The following is a 7,573-nucleotide window of genomic DNA, read 5'->3' as shown; positions in this document are numbered from 1 at the left end:
CCATTCCCCTCTCAGAGCCCCAGTGGGTTTTCTAGGATGGAGGAGAGCTGATCCCAGAGAAAGAGGTAGGTCTGGGAGAGGAAATGGCCTTCCCATGCTCCCAGAGCAGAGCTCCCAGCCTCAGGAACTGGGGGACATGCCCCGCCTCTGCTGTTCCCACAGCTTCCTCCTTCTGACCCCTCCACAAACCCCACATGAGCTCCCTTGCCACTGCGCCTGGCCCCACAGCCCATCAGGAGCCAGAGAGAGCACCAAAGGGAAGGGGCTGCACTTAGAGACAAACCTTGGGGCCAGCCTGGGGGCTGAGAATTAGCCAGTCCCACCATAACCAGGGCCATAAATATGCCATGCTCCTTGACCCAGTAATCCCACTGTTTGGAATTCCTCCCAAAGACATAATTGCAAGGGGGAAAAATAGCTATATGTACACAGCTGTTTATAGCAACATTATTTATAATAGTACAAGACTGCAGTCAGCCAAAATGGTCTGCAAGTCATGGAACGGATGGATGGTGTGTCAATAAAATAGAATATTTATTACACAGCCAAAAAAAATGGCAAACTTGAAAATTCTTTGTGAAATAATGTTAAGGGAAAAGAGAACGACATTTATTCAGTTGGCAGATGGCGACTGAGTACCGGGTCTAGACCGTGCTACTACTACTGCTCTAGGTGCTGGAGAAACCACAATAAATGGAGCAAACCCCTGCCCTCCTGGAGGGAACATTCCAGAGGCGAGCAATAGTAAACAAGGAATCATCGCATCATCAGGTAAGTGCCTCCCAAAGACAGGAGATGGACAGAGGGACTCCCCCTCCACCCCTGGCTCCCCTGCCCCAGCTGCCCATTGTGAGGTCCTTCCCGTCTGGGCAAGTGGGTCACCAGAATGTGGCCCTGCAGAAGGCTACAGATTCCCAAGGGAGAAGCTTTTCAGCAGGCGGGGGTGGGGGATGGGGGGCTAGGCCCAGGAGTGAGGAAGCCAGGGCCACCATGAGGCCAAGGGCAGTGGGCGCAGCCAGCCTGACGGGTCTTTTCCCCATAGGAGGGAAATCTGGCAGGGCACTTTTGGGAAGCCCATGAACATTTGGGGTGTGTGGACAAGCCGGGGTGGGGGGTGCGGAGCAGCCCCCTAGAGTATGTAAGCTAGGCTTTCTACTAACCTGGCAAGTGGGAGCTCCCGACTGATTGTGCCTCAGGGGCTGGGGGTCCATCCTACCCTAGCACAGCCAGATCTGTATGTAAGATGTGTCCCATGGCAGCCTGGGGAGGTAAAGGGGTGGGAAGGAGGAGTGGAAGTACAGTCTAGAGGTGGGCTGGTCCTAGTCCTGCCCACTCTGTGGGGCCCACTCCAAGCAGAAGGAAGCCATTCAGACCCAGAATCCTTCCTCACTAGGTCCTGCATGGGGACAAGAGATTCATAGAGCACTAGAGCTCAGAGGGATGGAACATTCGGGTCTCCAAGAACAGGAGGCCCTTGCCATTTTCCCAGAGCATGGAGGGAGCTTCTCGGGGTGAGCAAAGCTCAGGCCTGGAATTGCAGGACACCCCGCCAAGTCCAGGGTCCAAGTAGACCTCTGGTTGCAGCCAGGGCTGGGGAACAGGTAGGCTCTCTCTCTAGCTATCCTGCCCCAAACAGAAGCTGAGACTCCCAGCTCGGGCCGTGGGAGGCACCAGGCAAACAGAGGAGTCGGCAAGCTAAACATGCTATTAGCAGCGATGGAGAAGTGACGATTATCTGCACAGCTGTCAGCAGCATCTCCCTGCCCCCTCGAGCCCACACTTGGGGAGGGGCCACCTCTCATCTGCCTTCCCTGAGATGCCCAATCCAGGAGAGAAAGGCGAGGAGGTTGGCATTCTGGGTCACCACTCCCTAGTGCTGTGCCCTGGTTTTTCCCTGGGGAATCTGGCTTTTCATCTGGTGACAGGGCACCTAATGGCCAGGCCCACCATCCCCCCACTCCCTGTGCCCCTTTAGCTGGGACTTTGTTTCTCCAACTGTAAGCTGGGGGTGAAAGTCACACTGCCTCACAGGGTTGTTGGGAGGGTCCAGGGAGATATTTTGTGTAAAAGCACTTTGCAAATGGTAAAGGGCTAGGAGGTCAGGGCAGTTACAATCCTTCCATCAAAAAATCTAATCTTCAGGGGTTCTCACTGTCTGTTTCATTCACATAGAAACAAATTGAGGTTTAGGAAGGGCAAGGCAATTGGACCAAAGTCACACAGCTGCAAACAGAAATAGGTGTCCGTTCCGATGGCAGAGCCAGGAATAAGCTCAAAGAACATCTACCCTCATTCTGTACAAGGGGACCCAAGGCCAGAAGAGTGGCCATGGAGCAGAATGAGGTGGACAGCACTGAAGGCCAGCGCTGCCAGTTCCCAGCAGGCACCTTCCCAGGCCTTGTCGCCAACTGGAGGCTGCTGGCCAGTGCAGCTGAGGAATGAACTCACTGCAGAGAACTGAAGATCGACCCTGGCAGCCCTTCTGGAACATCTTCATCTCAAAGGGGCTCTGTTGGAGAGGCAGGGCCATAGACTAGAGGACTACACATCTGGTGTTGGGAAGGTGGGCCCCGAAGCCAGCTAATGATGGGTGGACCTTGAGCCGAGAGGTAAGGAGCCTGCACAGGCCCCACAGCAGGTCACATATCCTGAAAGCTCATGCTCTATGTGAGGCTCTTGGGAACAGAACACCTTCCCCCCCCCCACCACCACAGGGAGGGAAGCTGTCCCTCCAACTCCATCAGTCTCTGCACCTGATGGAAGAGAGTGCCCTGGGGGACAGGCTGGGAGGTGAGAGCAGGGCAGGGCTGGTGAGCTTGGGGCCCTGCCCCCCTGCCCACCCCCACCTCCTCAGCCTCACGAAGGCACTCACGCACACAGGAAGAGCAGGTAGGGAGGCAGGGATGATGATCGTACCTGTGTGGGAGGGATGCTGAGGGGGGAAGGGGTGACTCACAGGACAGTGGGGGACATGAAGTGTGTCAGGGAACCAACTGGAAGAGAAGGGTGCTCGTGGTTCAGGGACAGCTGGGGAGGGGATGCGTGGTGAAGGAGCTCATTCCCAGAAGCCACTTGGCCACCTAGCAGAACTTAAAAAAGTAAGGGGCTCATGGCCACTGGGATTCATTTCTGCTGTAAGTAGCAGCGTGTGAACCCGAGAGGATCTTATTTCTCTCTCACATCTGCCTGTGGTGAGCCTGGAGCCAACCTAATGGCTCTGCTTTGTGAGGGAGGGGGCCTCGCCCACCCACGGCCCTCTCACCTCCCAGACAGCACATGCAGAAGCCCTGCCTCTCTTCCCTCTGCTCCCACTCAGCAGTGTGCCAGGGCTGTCTGGCCTTAGCCGCCTGGTCTGCGAAGAGGGAAGAGGGCAGAATGGTAGTGCCTGTGCTGTCAGGGAACAGGGGCCCCTCTCACAGGCACTCAGGGAAAGCTCCACCTCCGGCCCCCGCTGTTCCCCTGACTGACCCATCCTCAGCCCTGGCCTTGGGGCCACAGCCCTGACAGGGGTCAGCTGCCTCTTCCTCGGTGGCAGAGTGAGGCTTCTCAGAGGAAGTACTGGGAACATCCAAGGACATTAGCAGAGATCGCCTTGGGTGGCCCCCTTCTTCTCTCTTAGAGTCTCCTCCCCAGCCACATGTCCTGGACCCTTGGCCCTTTCTGGACTGATGATCCTGTCAATCTCCTTCTCCTGTGGCCTGAGTGTCTTTGCCTTGCTATGGGTGTTTGCATTGTAAAATAGAGGGGGTTGATGCTTAATCCAAAGGAACAGAGCTCTAATGGGGAGATTTCAGGATGGGGAAGAGTTTGGCATGATGCCCCCTGACCCAGCACGTGTCCTGAGCCTGTCCTGGGGTCCGAGTCCCCTGCCTTTTCCTCTGCCATCTGCAGATTTCCCACAGACACCACTAGTCTTCAGGGAATCATCAAACAACTTGGATCACTGCTCTTCTGGGGGACCGGGTGCCAATTATCCTTCCCTCCTCCCTCTAGGGTATAATGTGAGAACTGCTGTGTGTGTGTGTGTGTGTGTGTGTGTGTGAGAGAGAGAGAGAGAGAGAGAGAAAGAGCTTCCCAGCACTCAGGCTACACCACCACTACCCTGGCCACACTGCTGCCCTCACTCGTGAGACTGGAAGACACTGCTGGTTGTCTAACATTCCCAGGTCCTCTACTTCTACCCTTCCTTACTGGCCCATTCAGCCTTTGATTGGAGAGAAAATGCCAGGCACTTGCTTTTTCAGCCCCCCTTTACAGATATGGCTCAATTCTAGGTGACAGGAACTGGGGGGAAGTCTGCTGAGTCTCCTGGGCGAAACTGCCCATTTGATGTCTTTGGATGTGTGAGGACCTGCTGTCTAGCGCTGTGGCAGTCATCTTGTGACCATGAGGAAACAAGCCCAAGGTAGGAAAAATGGTCCTTAATTACATCGTTAAGCTACTAAATTAGCCAGCCCTGGTGATGCCCTGCCTCTATTTGTTATGTGACATAATAAATATCATGTACATTTATACTTTGCAGTTGGGCAACTTTTACTTTTTCAAAAGTACTCTAATACAAAGGCCAATTGCCATCTGATGCCCACTTGCCTTTTCAGTCTCCTCTTCCACCACAATAATGCATCTCTAGGTGAAATATGTCTTGCTTCCTCTTTATTTGGCCTGCGCTCTATAGGCCCCCTCTGGGCTCTCCTAAGCGGTGAACTCTTAGCCATTCCCCACAGCCCAGATCAAATTCTCCCTCTCTGCCAACTTCGGAGCTCCCCCATGCAGAGCCCAAGATCCTGTTTTGCTGCTTCAAATGCCCTCACTATAGAATTTCCACATAATTCTCTGTCCACTTGTCAGCTGGCTACCTCACTGCACTGTGTCCTCCTCAGTGTTAAAGACCCCTTCCCCTTTATCTGGGTCTCCCCTAGCACTGTACCTGATATGTGACAGGTGCTTGGGAAATGCTGAATGTTGAATAAACATTCAGACCCTGCTTCCTCTGCCTTTCCAGCCCTCAACTCTCCTGATGTTCTTGCCCAGCTGGGCAGGAAGGTGATAGGTCTCTCACTCCCCAAGGCAAAGGATGCTGAGGCCAGCAGACTGGCTGAAGTGGAGTGAGAACTCCAGGCTGGGTTTCCTGGCTCCTGTCCAGGGCTCTTTCCAGAACTGAGTGGGGGAACCTGAGTGTGTTTCAGAGCAGGCATGACAGCTGTCCAAATTGACGTGACAGTGAGGGAGGCAGGAGCTGGGGGAGCAGAGGGAACTGTCAGGTGCTGAACAATACTGCCTGCCAGCCACTGAAGAGCAGAGGGGGTGGGGAGGAGAAAGGGAGCTTGGTGCTAGGAAGGGGCCTGGGACCTCCTCCCCCAATCATACCCTCACCCCCAGCCCATGCTGGGTCAAGCTTCATACCAGGCAAAGGTGTGGACCCTCCTCCAGCTAGTGGGTGCAGGGTCCACCAGGGCCACTTGGGAACTCAACAAGAGTGGTTTGGAAGGCTTTGGAGACTGGAATGGTGCTCCTCCCACGTGGGGAGGAGGGAGGGATCAGTGTCAAGAGCACCGTCCATTTCAGGGGATGAGGGCCAGGCTCCTGGGTCCAGCCTTGCTCCTCTGAAGCTAACTGCAGGATTGATAAGTGCTGTGGCCTCTGAGGCCCACTGGAGGCCTATGGAGCTGGGATTCTGGGTGCTGAGCTGCCCTAACCATAGCACACAGCCTCTCTGGGCCTGGCTCCTGCCTAAGTCCAGCCAGTGAGGCCTCTGCAGGCCTTCCTTCAGCTGCAGACAGAGATTTATTTGCCTTCCTGAGACCTGAGCCTCCCTAGGCAGGGTGACAGTGGAGGAGGTTTGGGGAGAAGAGGGCTCAGAAGCTGCAGCCAGGAGTTTTATTTTTTATTTACTTACTAGGTTTTTAAGATTTTTTTTTAAGTTGCTCAAGAACATCTCTTTATAAGAGAAAAAAAACACACACGCGCACACATACACACACACACACTTGAATATTCTAGACAATGCTAATGTGTATTTTAACTACTTCCTGTTCCCCAAAACAAGTTTCTATCCCCAGGGATAACTCCAGCTAGTATGATTTTTTTCATAAAAATGCTCTATGCAAAAATATATACTTGTTCATGGTAAACAATTGAAGCAAATACCAAACATCTAAGATGAAACATCTCCTTCTCCCCTTCTCTCATTATTAAAAATTTTTGGGGTCTCCTGAATCTTCTGATTCATATACAGGAATGAGACATTTGTTATTTTCTCATAAAATATATATTATTTTTCTGCAAAAATGGGGTCATGTTCTACATGTGGTCCTGCTTCCGGGTGTTCTCACATATGCTCTCAGGGGTTTCTCCTTGCACACCCAAATAGACTCTGCAAGGGTGGGCTGCTGGGATGCCCCCCACCAACTCTTGCACTATGACTAACCCTGTTCCTGGGGTGGACCCTTCCCCTTGGTTCAGGAAGCCAGAGGAGGAGCTCCAGATGTGCAGTGGGCAGGCACAGTGAGCATTCCTGGGGAGCATCAAGATGGGCACTCACAGGGTCCTGGGCTGGCTGCTGGTGACCTTAGGCCCACCACCAACCTTGAGTTTCTCCACAGGAGGTAGCCATGGTGTCAGTCCAGTCTGTTCCTGCTTTCCCAGGAAGGAGCAGGGAGTCACATCTCCTTCCTTGTGCCTTTCCAGCAGATGGTCTCTACCCTACAGCGTGAGCTTGCTGAAGGTGTTTGCTCTGCAGCAGACCCCCCCTCCCCCCGAATCCCAGGCAAGGTACCACGGTGCCACTTCACTTGTCCACTCCTTCTAACACCAGGAGTCCTGCAACAATGTCGCAGACCGGGAGGCTGTGTAGCCAGCAAGGCACTGCAAAGGGGGCTTGGGTGCCCCCCATGCCCCACCCCAACCAAGGCAGAAGGAGGCCCCAAGCCAGCTTAGCTGTTCCCCCATTTCTCCATCTACTTCTACTGCTGCTGCTACTGGTTCAAAAAATAAAATAAACACCATCTCTGCCAAAAAAAAAAAAAAAAGTCGGGGGGGGGGGGGAACAACAATAAAAAATTTAATATTCCTGAGATGTAGGTCTTCTCAAACAGGAGGCAGCTGCTAGAGACGAGTTTGGCAGAGGCAGGGGTGGGCTTTTTTTCTAAGTATTTTCCATTATTTTTCATTTCTCCCCAGGAGGTGCCTCTTGTTAAAATACATTTCTGGAATGTGATCTCCATGTGCTTTGCTGATAATTAAAGTCGTTGTTTGTTAGTGTTTTCTTTGCCTATTTGCCATGTTTGTTTTTAATGATTGCTGGGGGTTTTTTAGTGAGAGGATGTTACAGAGGAGTCGAGAGGGACTTGTGCACAAGGTCAGGGGGAGCTGCCCCAGCAGCTGGCCGGCCAAAAGAGTCAAGCAGTGTGTGTGTGTGTGTGTGGGGGGGTGCTGTGTGTGTCAAATCCTCCCTGGAGCCAGCCAGCCGCTGCAAGAACCTGGATAAATACTCCAGCCAACATTAAGTGTGACAGCACACTGAAGGCATTTTCAGACATACCTTCCTCGTCTGCACCTCCTCTCGGGGAGTTTT

At 53.2% G+C, this 7,573-nt stretch overlaps 1 long non-coding RNA gene across 1 annotated transcript; it reads left to right on the top strand.

Moving 5' to 3' along the window:
- Window positions 1-2,195: 2,195 nt before the first annotated feature.
- On the top strand, window positions 2,196-6,995 carry LOC118351140 (uncharacterized). Its single transcript, XR_004806006.2, has 3 exons — window positions 2,196-2,609; window positions 4,275-4,405; window positions 6,603-6,995. It is a non-coding gene; the product is annotated as an uncharacterized LOC118351140 (long non-coding RNA).
- The last annotated feature ends 578 nt before the right edge of the window (window positions 6,996-7,573 follow it).

Source organism: Canis lupus, chromosome 17, assembly GCF_003254725.2.
Source record: "Canis lupus dingo isolate Sandy chromosome 17, ASM325472v2, whole genome shotgun sequence".
Taxonomy (NCBI): domain Eukaryota; kingdom Metazoa; phylum Chordata; class Mammalia; order Carnivora; family Canidae; genus Canis; species Canis lupus.
The sequence above is the reverse complement of the archived record's forward strand: the minus strand, read 5'-3'. Positions and strand labels throughout refer to the sequence as shown.